This window comes from Numida meleagris, chromosome 3 (assembly GCF_002078875.1).
Source record: "Numida meleagris isolate 19003 breed g44 Domestic line chromosome 3, NumMel1.0, whole genome shotgun sequence".
NCBI classification, from domain to species: Eukaryota; Metazoa; Chordata; class Aves; order Galliformes; family Numididae; genus Numida; species Numida meleagris.
In genome coordinates, this window is record NC_034411.1 from 32,913,433 (window position 1) to 32,929,665 (window position 16,233).

The 16,233-nt window shown below is 39.6% G+C and overlaps 1 long non-coding RNA gene across 2 annotated transcripts; it reads left to right on the top strand.

Moving 5' to 3' along the window:
* LOC110397152 lies at positions 15 to 5,540 on the top strand. 2 transcript variants are annotated; one of them, XR_002437567.1, is made up of 3 exons: positions 60 to 97; positions 1,805 to 1,963; positions 3,073 to 5,540. It is a non-coding gene; the product is annotated as an uncharacterized LOC110397152 (long non-coding RNA). The 2 variants fall into 2 exon arrangements; XR_002437566.1 differs by lacking the exon at positions 1,805 to 1,963 and having other exon boundaries at positions 15 to 97.

A 16,233-nucleotide genomic window follows, 5' to 3' on the forward strand; every position in this document is an offset into this window, starting at 1 on the left:
CTAACCTCATTTAAGGGCTGACAGCTGCAGGGGAAGCATCTCTGCTTGGAAGTTGCTTCCTTTGGGAGTTTCTAGGAAGCCCTGATCTTCAGAAAGAGTAAGCTATTCTTTCTTTATTACTGAATTGTGACCACAACCTTTCTTGAGTGATATGAAACTAGTTAACACAATTGTATCAACTGCCTCCTATCCTTACATATGGATGTAAACAAAATATGGCACCTCAAATACTTGCTTTCTTGACTTGTGATTAAATGTGTTATTAGTCATCTAGATTATTGGCAAATGCAGGAAGTCTTTGTAGAAGTATCTGTATGTATCTCTATTAGCATTCCCCTTTCACCTCTTTTCCAAAGAAAGCAGGTTACTGTTTTGTTTCCCTACTCAAGTAAAGGATAACTCTATCGCTTAAAATATTCTCTAAGAACAGCTTGTTTATAAAACTAGCTGAGTACCTCTTAGCAGTTACTTCCTTTAGTATCTAGCCTTGGTTACTGCTCAAAAAAACTTGTGGTACCTTCCACAGAACTTGTGCACAGCTGAAGATTGAAGATGTGAAGTTTAAAAATTGGAGAGACCTCTATGCTGGTATTCTTCATTAGCAAAAACTTGGTTTCCAAATATATCGAGTGTGGTCATTCCATGCTGAATGTGAAATAGGAGCAGACCTAGAATGAGAGGATGTATGTATTATTTTCCTGTCAGCATTCAGTTATCACTGTAGCGATACATTTTACCATAGAATGAGTACATGAAATCTATTGCTGTACCTGCTAACAGCTTGTACTACAGAGAAGACCAGAATGCTGGACTCTTAAAGGCCTATTTATGTGATTGGTTACACTGCAGGAAAATGCTGTCCTAATATAAAGTAGCATCATTCATTTGAACAGTGGAGAAACCTTTACTGCAGAAAATGCTGAATTTATTGGAACAAAAGATAAATGAAAGAATTGTATGAATAAAAATAATGGAAGAAAAGCATTAGTCTGGTGGCATTGTCTGTAAAGCTTCCTTCCTGGTTTATGAGCTAGGAGGCAAACACAAATTGAAAGATGGCTGATATCAAAGCAACATAAGTATAGTGATAATGTCTCAATGACCAAATATATTCCGTGATACTCATTTAACCACCCTTTTTAGTTATAATGAACATAATTTTCATGGAACTTCAAATCTGTGACTCCTAGGAAGGCTAAGCTTTCATATTTAACAACTTTCTCGGAGGCCAGCTGAAATTAAAGTTCTAACATGCTATCATGACATGCTTACTACAGTTCATAAATTTTTACTTTTTCTGTACTTCTGTATCACTTTTCATATGTTCACGAAATAATCCTGAGATTGTGGTCATTCTTTCCACTTCTCCTGATCTGTGTGTGTAGCAAAACTCAGGGGGGGGGGGGAAAAAATACAGCAAGTTCTTCTCAGTCTAAGTGAAAGCTGAATTACTATGCCTGAAATTCCTAGGCAAACGCAATGGTGTCATTTGTTTGATCACCTCTGTTTTTCCTAACATGACGTAAGAGAAACCGTAGGAGGAAAACACTTTTCAAATAAGCAGGGTAATATTGATCCCACCTCCTCACTTGCTGCTATCTATCTGTCATTCATTCACTCAGTGGTCAAGCTATCATCAGTTCTTCATCCTGACTAGTCTTTTGTTCTCCACCAAGAATCCAGGGTATACAGTGTAGAAGGGCACTCTAAAATCAAGCAGGTGTCTAGTAATAGTAATGCTAGAAGTTGAACAACCTAATGAAAATGAATTGTCTCAGTTATGCTTTCTATTCACTTCTAACAGAATAAACTGGAAATACATGGTGGTCTGGGAGAGAGAGTTTTGGAATAGAGGCAGATGGATACAAACCTGGTGGGACCATGAAGTGGAGACCATGTTTCTCATCTATTAGAGAGGGTGCTGTGGCAAGGAGCCAGACATAGAGTTCTCTGAGGCTGAAACGTGAGTTGAGGTTAAACTACAATCAGACCTCAGGGGCTTGCAGAGAAGGTATTACAGGTATCACAATTTAAACATTATGAAAGCATACACAGCATTTCAGTACTCAATCAGTATCACTCCATATATGTCTTACTCATGAAGGACAGTAATATGGATCTCAGAATAATGGTCTTACGATTTTGTTTCAAACCTGCTTATCTCTGTCAAATGACTGAGGGCACAGCTAGTGTTGAAAATGATGGTAACTCAAAAGTAGAATTATCTACAGTGCGTTATTTTCCTTTCCACTCTGAAGGTTCAGGAGGTTCTTCTCAGCAGGTTGCAGGAGAGGTTAGGAAATAAGAAGTGAGAAGTAAGATTATATCCCATGAAACCTGCTCATATAACTAAGTTAGAAAAGATGTCTCCGGGTCATAGGTCTTTTCCTTGTTCTTCTCTTCTTTTCAGACTCAAGTAAAATTTGAAATTAACTGTAACTAATTGTGGAAACTGAGGATTTTGTGGCAAATCAAATTATGACATACCAAATATCCATCACTGATGCAGTCTCACTGCCTTCATAAAATTGTTTTGTTAACCAAACCAATGTATCTTTTGTTTGTGAAATACAGGCAAAGATTTAGAAGTGTGGTAGACACCTTTAAATATCCACAGAAACTTGTTCACATGCTAGCTCAGCAAATCAAATGTTTCAATACCCGCTGATGTCAGTGTGTTGCAGCTAGTCCTCATGATATATTAGCAATAAAATTTTAACAGCTGTTTTGAAATGGATATTTCAGTATAATTAGTGTCTCTATCATGTTTGCAATAATAACTTTCCTCAAGGAGGAAGCCTAGTGTACACAAGTTTCTCTATCAGTTCCCTCCTGGCTTCTGTCTTAGTTTCTCCATTATGACTGTATTTCCTTCTCAGAGATATGGGGGATGAAATACTTATTGTCTCATTAAGGGAGATTTCTAAATCGAACCCAAACATTCTTCCAGTGATAATACTCTTCTCATTACAGTTATACGCTACTCATTTAGCTAATTTAATCAGTTTTCCATGATTAGTCATAGGCATAAGCAAGATTTTATTTCAGTTTTTCAAACATTTTCTTTTCCAGCCATCACTTCACTTCCCAGACCCAAGGCTATAGCCTGTGTTCCTAGCACTGGCAAGGGGAGCAGTTGATCAATACACATCTGTGATGGAAAAGTGAGAAAGGAGAAGTTACTTGCATGATACAACGTTGCAGAAGTCTTCTTTGTAACTAATAATGTAACTGCTGTATCCACTGAAGCACATAGAGGTTCTTCTAGCCCTGCTTTCTAGGTGGCACTGTTCTGTCATCCTGCCTGCCCACAAACAGAAGAAATTGTCCCTGAAGGGCAAGGGAAGTGAGTGCATGAACATCCTGAAGACAGTGTTGATTCTTCTTGGAACAGAGAGCAGAAAAGACTGACATCTCTAGGTTAATACAAACGGTGCCATCTGCATATTTTTAATATACGGGAGACAACCCTAATGCAAGGGGCCCGCTGTTGTTCATGGTGCAAATCTCTTTTGGAGGAGGCTGGATAGTGCTCTGAAAAAGATGATAAAAGGAATTTAAAGGATTTTGTGCTATTTCATCTTGAGAAAGAAGAAAGGAAACAGAAATGACCTGGCTAGTGTCTGCAAAGCCTGGTTACATGCAAGGTTTAAGCCACACACGTAATCTGCATTTTTCTCTTCCTGGTGACCGCGATGTAAGGACTGTGAGTGGCTTGAAATTTAGGTTTCTGAGGGTCCTGGATGAACTGGTGCATTGTAAATACACTGTGGACAATCTGTAAAATGTTTGAGCCTGCTGTGTTGATGGGACAATTATTTCCAGAGCCTCAAACTATTCCAGATCCTGGATATAGTCAACTGGCAAACACCAATAGGTGTCTCCTTGTGGGTTGCAATGTATCAGTTTGCCATGAAGCTCATGTTTGCTGACTTACTTGCTTTTTATGACAGGCAGCCTAAGTCTCCTCGGAGGCTCCTGCATGTTACTCCCCAGCCTCTATGTTCAAATGAACCTTAAATCAACTTTTTTTTTTTTTGTCAGCATTGATTTGCCAGTACAGGAATCATTGCAGGGGCTTTAATTAGTAATACCCAACTGAGGCAAGCATGGTCTTAACAAGCTGGAATGAAGGGACACAAGATCATAAGGGGAAAAAAAAACCACAACAACCGTATATTCATACAAAATGGAAGAAAATGGAAGAGATGCTAGGGATTATAAAGATCCAGAATGTTTTGACAACTCATAGTGGGCCTATAAAAAGGAGGAAATTTAAGATCTTTCAGTACTGAGATGTCTGAATCAAGATGTCATGTGAATTTAGAGTGTGTGTGCATAAGGAGGGTAAAGAATCAACATGAGCAATAGATATTAATAGGAAGTGAAATTACTGGCACTTTTCTATGCAATGTGAACAGTCATTTTCTTTACGTGCTCTCTAATATAAATGAAAATAAAATATAGGATAGTAATTTTTAACTTAAGTTAGAAATAATAAAAAAAAATTCTGAGGAATACCAGTATTTTGAAAGAACAAACCAAAGTATTTAACTATGGTGAAGAGTTAGTGGTTTTCTAATGAATATGTAATGACAACATTAACATTTTTAAGTAATCATTTTTCTGTACCCATAAACACAGTGGAGCATGTGTGAAATTACTACTTTTCAAGAGAGTGAGTTGTGCTTCCTGTTGCATAGACTTGTAAACCTTTGCTTAACTGCCATGCTGTTATTGCTAACAAGTTTCTTTGGGATATCTTGTCTATTCTATTGGTCAGAAACAGTATGTCAATGACAGAACCACACTTCTCAATAACTCGTTTGTTTACTTAACAACAAAAAATAATCAATAGTGCAATCTAGCCTGGAGGACCTGTCAAGCTCCAGCTCAACGGTTTTTCTTTATCAAGAGGCCTGAAAAAATGTGGAGTCCTTCCTCATCCACAGCATATGCTATTTTAAATTTTTTATCCTTTGCAGATCAACTGTTCTCATCTTCTCCTGGCTTGTCAGTATGCAACTGATTTTTTTGTTCATTTTCTGACAGGTTTTATGACAAACACAGTACAGCTCATATGTTGAAAACAAATTAAATGTATTAGTATGAGTCAAAAGGAGAGGAAATAATTTGTAACTAAATGAAGAGCCTGCTTGTGAGTTCTTTATTGATAGGCTGGAATTCAGCTAGGTTAATTATTTCTCCTGAGCTAAGTATTTCAATTTATCCATGATTCATCTAATTCCCATTAACATGGGCAGCAGTTCAGAAATATAGAGAATCATCTGAAGTGCTGTGGATACAAAAGAGCTCAGCTGAATATTAACCACACAGGTGAATATATGTTGTTGGGCTGAGCTCAGGTCAGCTGACCAACTGGGCCTTTCCTTTGCCCATGCTTCAACATGTGATTCCATCTCTTGCAACCTGAATCCTAGCTTCCTTTTGGGAAAATCTCTTGGTTGCATGCCTTCTCTCCCTGCAGGAAGAATTCTCATCTCACCTTTTCTTTTTTCTTTTTGTAGGGGAGATGTGAGGAGAACGGGTGGTATGTTTATATCATTTGCTTAACAATACAGTGGCTAATGCTGAAATTTTAAAGTTTTAGTAACTGCTAAGATCAAGACATTGGAAAAGAAAATTGAATCAATGTAGACATAAATCTGAAGGATGTACTCTCTTAAAGTTGGTGAACAGCCTTTAGTGAGCTTAGTGGTACACATAAAATTTGTTATGGTTTCAAGTTGATCGCTTCTAACTTCTAAAGATTTTGGTAACTGCAAATGTACCATGCAAGTGACTGAATCTATTGTAAAGTAGTTAATATCACAAACATTGACTGTCTAGTAAGATCAATAAAATCTTATAATAAAATTCTCTGAGGAATCATCCTCTATAATTCTTCCCTCAGGGCAGTTAGCATTGTGATCTTAGTATTGCTATTATGAAATAATTGATTCAGTATCTCGTGAACATAACTGCATGAAAAAGGAACTGATTAATATATTAACACTAGAAGGGCTTTAAACAAGACCATACTAAGCATTTAGAAGGGGGGGGGGAGGGAAGGGGAGGGGAAGCACTAGGGGAAAAAAAAAAAAAGGAATTAAATTACATGAATCTTCAGTCCTTTTAATTCTACAGCTCAATCAAGTAATTCTCCACTCAAAACCTTTATGCACTAATTATTTTTTGGCCAGAATAGGGTCATTCCTCACTCATGGCAATAGAACTTTTTCCCACTGAGCAGTTCCTGTGATAACGCTGGGAAAGTGTAGCAAAATTACGTAACCTTTTTGTGTTCTTTGTTTCCAAACTTAGAATAAAAAACATGTTTTTTATTTTAGTGCGCCATGTGACTCCTATTCTGTAGGAGCTATGAAGTACAAGCAATAAACTCTGAGGGACAGAATCTGATTGCTGAAGACGATCTGAAAATATCTGAAGAGTATTTGTGCGTAATGATATGCACAGAGATTGAATCTGTAAAAGCAGATACTACTTCCCATAATTTGGACTACTTTGAAACAATGCCAGACACCAGAGTATCAATTTATTAAATACAAGGACAAACAGAACTCAATATTGGTAGAAGTAGAATCCTTACATTATTTGTGTTGTTTGTAAAAGGTTCAGAAATATCAGAATTTAATCACTGTGTCAACGGTTTACAGGCGTTAGGCCCGATTCCGTGACAAAGGGGATGGGGGACCCAAGGGCCCATGTCCCGGGGAAAGGGGAAAAGGGTAGGGAGATGGCCCTGAGAGCAAAGAACAGCGGCAACAATCTGAGGAGAAACAAACTAATTTACTAAATAAAATATCGGAATGCAAAACAACACACTATAATACAATATAATTACAATTTAAGCTGATAAATCCAATACGGAGAGAGAGAATGTCCCAAAATCAAGGTAGGCCTTACTCTACTACCGATGATAAGATGGCTGGAGAGCGAGGTGCTGCCAAGACGAGAGACGGCGGAAAAAGGGACGAGGTCTCGTGATCTGCAAGTTTTTATACTGTGAGCTTTTATCTTTTCCCTCCAGCTGGAAAATGGTAACAGAGGAGCAAAGTGCCGTGGGGAATGTAGTAGTCCTTCTCTTCTGAGAACCAGGTACATCCACTACATGATGTTATGATGTGGAATACCAATAACCGAAAATCATAAAACCATGACACACTGAAATGGAACATTAGATGCAACAGCTGCTTATTTTGGTGTTTCTACTGAGGCCAAAGTGAAGTGATATGACACAATCTGCAAGCAGTTTTTGACAGCTGCTTTCTGGGAATCTGTGCAAGTACAAGCATAGCAAAGCTATTCAGCTGGAGAGGTACACTACTCCCCAGATATTTTCAAGGTCTATTCTAAATCAGGAGAACAAACCCACAGTTACTTTAATATTTCGCTTATTTGTTTGATTTTAGTTTAGTCGTATGTTATTGTATCTTTTAATTTTGGTGAATATTGTCTACTTGAGTTTCTGTCCTATTTTTAGTGTTTTGCTGTATTTTCTGTTTTGTCATTCTTGTATGTTAAGAGGATTATCAGTTCATCACAATTTTTGTTGGCATAGTCACAAGGACTATTTCTATGAACTTGTGAAAGATTACCCATCAGAGATTCATAAATAGCAAAATGCCTGAGCATAGAAACTCTAACAAACACCGTCAGTCGGATTTCTGTTGGCCCTTTCTGTCAGGTGGAGCAACAGCCAAGGAAATTGACTTGACAGACTAAGATTGTTTTTAAAAAAAAAAAAAAAAATCAGCATTATCTGTGTGTGACATTTGTTGGTTACATGAAATATATACCTGTTTAGCTATCTTTTCTCTTGGTCTAGAACTTGTCTCTAGAACTTGTCAGGAACCAGTGATTTCCCTTTTCCGTTAGAATTACTGTAGGCCTTTAACATTTCTGTGTGAATGGTCTGAAAAACAAATGCTGGAAGGCAGAGAAAATGCGCTCTGCGGACACTGTTGTACTGGAGACTGAGAGGAGAAAAAAAGCAGCATTCCCTGGGCTGCTGAAGACAGGTAGCTGCTTTCCCAAATCCTCCGTTAAAGCAGGAAGCAGTAAAGAAATCTGTCCCCATCCTCTAGGTGGAGGGAAGGAGATCTGTATTTCTCCATCATGACTACATTCAAGGAATGTGAGAACATATACAGGGGGCTGCTCTGAAAGTAATGCCCTTCATTTTATTGTGTTGGTCCACAATGTTGGGGGCAGATGTTGGTGGTATGGCAGTACAGATTGAACCTTTCTACCAATATTCTGGTACATTTTGTTGCCGTGTGACAGATAGCGGCAGAGGGGCAGTCTGACAAAATGATGCGTGATTCAGAAAGTTAGAAAAGGTGGCCAATAAGACAGAATTGCTCTTTTTGTTAGCCGGAGGTATAAGTGGTTTTCCTAAGCGGATGGAAGGCTCATGAAGGTAATGCTGTCTCTTCTACAATGAATACAAAACATAAAAGGAAATTTTTGGTGAGCTGAAGGGAGTTGTGGAAGGAAGTGTGACAGAGCTATGAACAGACTGCAACTACAAGAGCAGATAAAACCTTGTGATGGCCACTTGTTGTAACTGTTTTCATTGCTGGATGGGATAGTGCTAACATCAACATCTCAGAAGCAAGGATGTCTTGTGATCTTATGACTGTATTTCTCCTCCTAGAGACTTGAATTACCATCTTCTTGTAACCATTGGTTGCCATTGCCCTGTCTCTGAGAACTTACAACATAGTATCCTCTGCTGTGTACAAACATAGCTAACCATGATGGAACACAGGCTTCAGCAAATAGTTTGTGATGATTCCTTGTTTTTAAAGATGTTCATTTTCCATTCAAAGCACATCCATTAAAATAGTAAGAAGCTTCTTGATGTGATTTTTCACAGCCAAATTTGTTTGTGACACTTAATGAGCAGTGTCCTGTACCAAAGTTGCAAAGATTGTTTTTCTCCATGTATTCATACCTCTTCCAGATAAAGGGTCTACATCTATGTGTACAGAAGCCATGAAAATAGGAAAAAAGGAAAAAAAAAGTTCCTTGATATCATGTAATAGTTCCTGAGCCCTTCAGGAATTGTGCCACCCTCAGTGTGGAGAAACAAGATGTTCCAGTCTTTACTCTTTCCAGTTAACTTGAAATTAGAGCTCTCTGCTGGTTCTCTGGGCTGAGCCAATGGCAAGAGTATAAAGAGCAAGAACTAGATTTTTCCATAAGTGTGACTGTGTCTCTGTGTATGTGACTGATCTGTCCTGAGATTAGCTGAGAGGTTGTAAGGAGTTCCTGAGCCTTCCAGCAGACACCTCTTTTGGCACTTCTGATTGGCCTCTAGTGCACATCTTAGAGGTCAGCATATTACCTCACAGAATAATAACAAAAAATGTTACCTTTGTCACCCGCATTTAGCGGAGTAAACATCACCAGCCCAAAAACTATGAGGTATGGATAGAGGACTCACTGTTCTCTCTGTGAAATGAGAACATCATGTGTTAAACAACTGTGCTTTAGTTCTTATAACAGTAGAAGCATTCTCATGCTCCACATGTAAGTCATCTTTGACAAATGAGGTCCAGTAGGATGGCCAGCTGTCTGTTGTACTTGCTGTTAATATTTACTATCTGATTGTAGTAACACTACAGAGAATAAACATGATGGGTGATTTAAGACATGTCGCTGAAGGTGTAATTAAGTTCAAGACTTAAGAACAGAATTACTCAGAGAAATGAAGCTGTTTCCTCTTTCTTTTGTTCTGTGACTAGTTGCTGTGACTCATTTTGTTAAGACATGCAAGTCTGAGTGACATGGGCAACACCCATACCAATTTAAACCATCTCAGAGCCATTTTATAAAACTGCTGTTCTAAAAGAAGTACACCTGTCCTACCCTGTTCTTTCCCTCTTCTCCGTTCAAAATTTAATGATTTATCTAAGCAAGTTTGGCTGTAGTTCAAATTCCACAGTAAGTTACCCCTTACACTTAGACATCTACATAGGATTCAGTATATGCTGTTTTCCAGCTCTTGATGGAGGATCTTCATAAGCATCATGTATCTAAATAGTTATTTAGTATTCATTTAGTGATTTAACTTCACTTATACTACTGGGATGCACCTGGGAGGTATTTGAAAACAAAAATGATTCAAGTGGGAATCAGCTCCTGCTGACCACCTCTAATCACACAGGCACCAGGCAGGTGCTGCACTGCTTACCGCCACTATCATTTCAGTAACCAAAATATTTTTGAACCCAAATATTCATTTCTTTATCACTTAAATTAAAAAGATGTGTCTGATCCTAACTTGAAAGAGCACTATACAAAAAATACAAAGCTCATTTCCCACACACGTACACCCTGATTTACTCTAAGTGTCACTGTTGATTAATTAGGATGCCAATGGTAAAGCATTAATGCATAGTTCTGCTTTGGCTCCTAGCAAAAGTCCACAGTGAGAAGCCAACTGTAGTATTACTGGCAATCACATATTCAAGGTCAAACCTGTTCAAAGGGGACCAATGTGATACAAACATGAAATATAGGTAGACAGTGGCTCTGCTGCCAGGATAAGCACATACTGTTATATGAATGAGCTTACATTTCTATCCTGGGGGCAGGGAAGCATGCATCATTGGTGCAGACCACTTGTGTCTGACCAGTACAGATCATAATCTTTCTGCACGCTCTCTTCACTTCCTCAAGATATGGTCACAGAGACAGCTTGTGCTTCAAAGCATACTAGTGTGCTATAGCAATTTCTTGATGCATTTTTTCACTTGTATATCTTGGCGGTCTAAGATGTATGGGTTGTGGGGAATTTTTTTAAAATTGTCTCATTGAGCATCCTCTATCAGAGATCTATTTCAAGTACAGTAGAAATATCACCAAAGGGATAATATTGTACATATTCTGGGAAAACTAAGTGTTCAACATTCTTTACAGCAACACAGTGACTGGCAGTTCATCAAACTGTTGAATTCGTTGTTCATTGTCCTTTTAATGGAACTGGCTTTTTGGTGTATATATATGAAAATCTAGAGTGATATTAATTAATTCCCATGTGCAGATGCCTATTTATAAACACAAATTCTGAAAGTAGACAGTGAAGGATAGAGTCCTGTAGCAGCTGATGCAAGGTCTGAAATTGGTCTTTCTTTCCCTTCTGGGGTGTGTTCTGTAGTCAGCCCCATAGATCTTCAGTTTTACTAGTGTGCTGACCTTTTATGCTTCAGACTAAATGCTCCTAAAAGGATGCTTGAGTATAAAGATATACAGTGTTCTGTAATACCACTCCTATAATATATTTAATAGACTAGTAAGCTGTTTTTCCATAGAGCCACGTAGCTTTCCACGTGCTTTGTGCCAGTACATTCAAAGGCAAGTCATGTTCTTTTTTTTGGCTCTGGGTGCTCATAATGAGTTATTAAGTATTATCATCTTTGGTGCCTGCTAAATGGCATAATGTGATCTGATGATTATGGATACTTTCTGTGTTTGCCAACATGTTCAACTGGTGTTTTGAAGAACAGTGCTATTGTGAATGGGATAATGTTAGGCAAAGTGGGCACAAGGTGCCTGTGCGTTTCATTAATATTTGAGATCAACACATGTAACTTAAAGAGTTTTGTCATAAGGGGGGAAAGTGTGAAAAACATAGGATTATGAACATTTTTCTTTGAAACTTAGGTATAAATGTTGAATACCACTTATAAAAATGCATCAAAAATATATATCAATGCTTTTCATGTATCTCTTTTCAGCTAGCTTGATTTAGGTGCACATGCTCAGTGTAACTATTGATAGATATTAGCAAAACATAAATCTGCTGTCTGGTGACTTCCAGATTTAATGGATTACTGAGGGATGAGTTAATGTCTTTTCCACTGTTATTATCCTCTCTAAGTTTTAAGTTTCTGTTGACCAACAGAAACAGGGTTTTTCTGAACCTAGTAGACGGAAAACGTACATAAGTTGCTTCAAAAGTAGTGCTTTCTATTTACTTCTGTGGAAACTACAACAAAGAGTCAATAACATGGCTTGTATTTTACATAGCTGTCACCACTGCTGAAATGCACTACCCACCACTCCGCTGTGCTCACATCCACTGTTTGGACAAACAATCAGCAAGCACTGATGAATGTCAATAGGTGCAATTTTTTTCCAAATGGAGTAATTCAGTGACACTCCTTTGCTTCATACACATTTCCATGTCAGATGCCATTTTGTCAGACTGCCCCTCTGCTGCCATCTGTCAAAGTGTCATGCCCAGAAATATCTAAAGGATGGACAAGGCTTGGGATTTGGACCCCAATGTTTTGCCTTATCTGGGAAGGAAAAGTTAGCCTTGTCTCCTAGCTTCACAAGTGTCATCTGTCAGTTAACATGAAGAACCTGATACCATTCCAGAAAGCTGAAAGTTTCCCAGTGACTCTCTCACATCATATCTCACTTCTTGATCGTAGTGAGTTATCACGTTGGGACAAGCAAGGTGAATTTTCCCATAGCTACTTGAAAGCGAATGCACCAAGAAACAACTGCATGAAACATCCCAAGAGGAAGTGGCCTGGAAAGACCATTTTCTTGCCCAGTTATTCTATTTGTTGTGACAACTTGCATTCCACTGGAGTACGTCCAGGTGACAATGGTATGCAGCTGACTTTATTACACATGACAGATCAACATCATGAAGAATAACTCATATAAAAGCCTTTAGCCTTTATCTGTTGTTCTTTTCATTCACATCTTTTGTGTGAGATTCCCTGAGTTTGATGCTAAGCCAGTGCCTAAAGGTACAGGGAACAGCAGGTCTGTCGGGAGTACAGGGAACAAAAGGAGAAAAAGTAAAAGACTGCTTTTAGAAGAATAAAGAGCTCTTGTACAAATCCAAGCTTAAATGTTTGTTTGCTTGGATGTTTTTTTCTGGGTACAAATAGTTTAGTTAAAAATTTCATTGTGCTTGTGAGATCTGATATTTTTCTGAAAATCTCCTTGCTCCGAAGACTATCTAGCTAGAAAAATTTCTTGTTGTCCTCACTCCTCCTTTTGTCAGATTCTGTCCCCAGTCAGGCTAACCCTGAATTTTGGGGGCTACATGGGTAGAATGAGCTGTGGGATAGACACCTCGGGTACCATATTGCAGTTCCTGCCTCACAGTGACTTCTCTCTGCCAACTCAGGTGTATCCTTGCCCTGACGTACCTGATGTCTTGACCATGAACACTGTTGATCCACCTAGCAATAACTTTTAAGTGACTTTCTGGTACTCCATGTTTTTTTCTCTGTGCTGCTTGTAGTCATAATGTTGATACCATGATCAGCTCAAGTGCTAGTGTGTGTGAAAATATCACAGGATAGAAAAATACTCTTCCAAAATCCTTGGTTGCACATGCAGTGCTTTCCCCCAGCCTCCTGAGATCAGTTTTTCTATCCATCTGCTTCATCTTCTTTCCATAACTGTCTCACTTTGCAGTCTCAGAAAGGATTTGCAGGATGCTGTTGGAAGAAGTGCATCATGTTCCTTGCCTGTGCCAAGTGGCACTTTGACCCTTCTCCAAGCAGGTGACAGAACAAAGCAGAGAGACTCACAGGTGTTTGAATTGGGTGTCCAGTGCCCTGCTGAGTGCTCTTTAGCAAGGCCCACTCATCCTTGTAGAAGTAGAAAAAATCCCTGTTGCCTCTATACATCACAGCAAGCTTGAAACATTTCTAGCCCTTGATTGCTGGTGGCCTTATGGAGAAAGTAGGAGATAAAGCTGTTGCCCCCACTTGACATTTGCCCAAGCATTTGCTGGGTGGACAGTGTTGTTTGGAGTCTCAGTCTTCAAATGTGGTGTGCAACTGTGGTATGTAGTTGATGTGTAATAGCAGCAGCAATCTCACTAAGCCAAAGACTCACGTATGTATGATGAGAAGAGCAAGAAGAGGAACCCTTGAAATGAGTGACAAGGCTCTGTTTTGTGAGTGTCATCAATCCTTGCCCCGTCTTATTTTGCATGTCTAGTTTCTCATGGATCTTCTCCACAGCCACCCTACAATATTTCAGTATCTTAAACATACCCTGTTGTTATGGTTTTGTGATTTTTGTTGTCGGTATTCCACATCATTACATCATGTAAGGTACGGGCAGTTAAAGAGTTAATTCCCTGGTTACTGCAAACTGCCTTTTTTGGTGTGGCCCTCTGAGGGGGAGGGGAGGAGATGCACGCCCCAGGGGTCTTTGCGTTGGAGGGGAGGGGGTGAAGCCGCCTGGGAGACTCGGGGTCTGTTCCTTCCTGCCTGACGGAGAAAAGCACGTGGTCCTCCTGCAGTTTACTGTGTAAGATTTTCAGCTTGTAAACTCTCTGGTACAATTCTACTAGCCTCATTTTGATATATTTAGTAAAATTAGTTGTTCCTCCTCAGATTGGTGCCGCTGTTTTTGTGTTAGATCCGCCTACAAGTCCCCTGCTTTTCCCCTCTTCCCTTTGTTTCCCCAGGGTGCGGGTCTGCGGCTTCCCTGCCGCTTTAGCCGCCGGACCGCCCAGGGCCGGCCCCTACCCGCCGACAATTTTTTTTTCTCTTCCTCTTTGCTCGTTTTTTTTTTTTTTTTTTCTTTCGGGCCTTTCCTCCTTGTCACGGACGCAGACCCTTAGATAATACCGTGACACCTATGCTGTTGCTCACAAGACCCAGAAAAAAAAAAAGTACTGCAAATCTTGCTATAACTCTTGCAGTGTTTGTACGTGATGCATTCTGAACCATCTTAGAGTAAATGATTACATGCCTCACCTCTTTGGCCAGGGTACTACAGGGAATAAGACATGGTTGGAGGGTGCAGGCTGGAGCAGAGGTCTTTGAGGTAGAAGAGGGAGCGAGGAAGATAGGTTGACTCATTGTCCATGGGAAACAGTAACGTGTCTCTAGTGTCCCCACCAGGGAGAGAGTGACTGCACTGGGGCATGGCAAGAAGATCTGTTGAGACAAGAGGAGTTCTGTCCATGTAAAGGAAGAACTCCTCAGCTGTGTGATCTTCCAGATGTTTTTCCACTTTTCCTTCTAAAGTGTCCTTGCAATTTTACTCCAAATAACAAGCAAATTACTCTGGTTTTTTACATTTCTTTCTTTCTTTTTTTTTTTTTAAGGGGACCTAGCAAAAAACTACATACTCACTAGTGCTACGTAGCCTTTCCCAGAAGCAACATTCACCATCCTCACTCTCGACATTTGCAGTGTCACTGCTTTCTGAATGTCTTTTTTTCAATGCCTTAGTCAACTGTCAGTCTGCTCTATCATGAAGTTTTGGGTATGTATTTGTTAGCGTGACAAAATGGACTGGGAACTGAATAAGTGTGAGTACACTAGCATGTATGACACAGGAGCGCACATGTGCGTACTGGAGGCAAGCATCTTGTAGAGCATCATGTCATTGGTTTGTTCATAATACATGACCCTTTTTGTCACTGTTTATCTTTTGTCTATTTTTACCAAAATATATGTTGGGATGATGAATTCAGAGATGGCACAAGGCTTCTCAGAAAGACTTCTAGACAAACTGAATTTTCCTTCTCCATCAAATGAGGTTTCTGATTTGGTTTGTGGTTGGGCAAGTCCTGACTTTGGAAGAAAAGAGGCAGACAAGGAGAGAGAAGTGATATTTGAAATGCCTGCTCACTAGATTGTTGTTCCAATTGGAACAAAATGAGAGCTTAAAATGTGAAGATTCCTTCCTAATTGGGAAATGCCTTTATGGTCTGTATGACTACAAATAAATCTGGTTAATTTTCCTTCCATCTGTGTGCTCCAAATGGCTAAGTATAATTTGAAAATGTTGGAACTCACAGGAGAAATAAAACTGTGGAGGGAAGTTAAGGCCATGACCATCCAGCTCAATCTGCAGGGCAATATGGCAGCTAAAGGCACTGAGGCAACAGATTTTCATGCAAACGCCAGCTCCGTAAGTGGACATATGGAGCTGTGCCAGGGAGTACACCAGGCTTTACTGAGATCCCTGGCTCAGCCTCCTGCAGCAGGAGCGATGCAGCTCCAGGAACCAGATGTGAGTTAATGGAAGTGAGGATGCACTCAATTGTAGCCAAATATTCCTGCAGCAGTGGGCACCATCCAACATGCCCTCACTCTGTCTTTGGTGCTAGCACCAGCTTTGGGCTTCTAGTGTTCTGTCACAGAGCGTATCTTTATGCCCCTGGCATTTTGCTGCCCCAGGCAACTGCTAATCTATCTGTTCCAT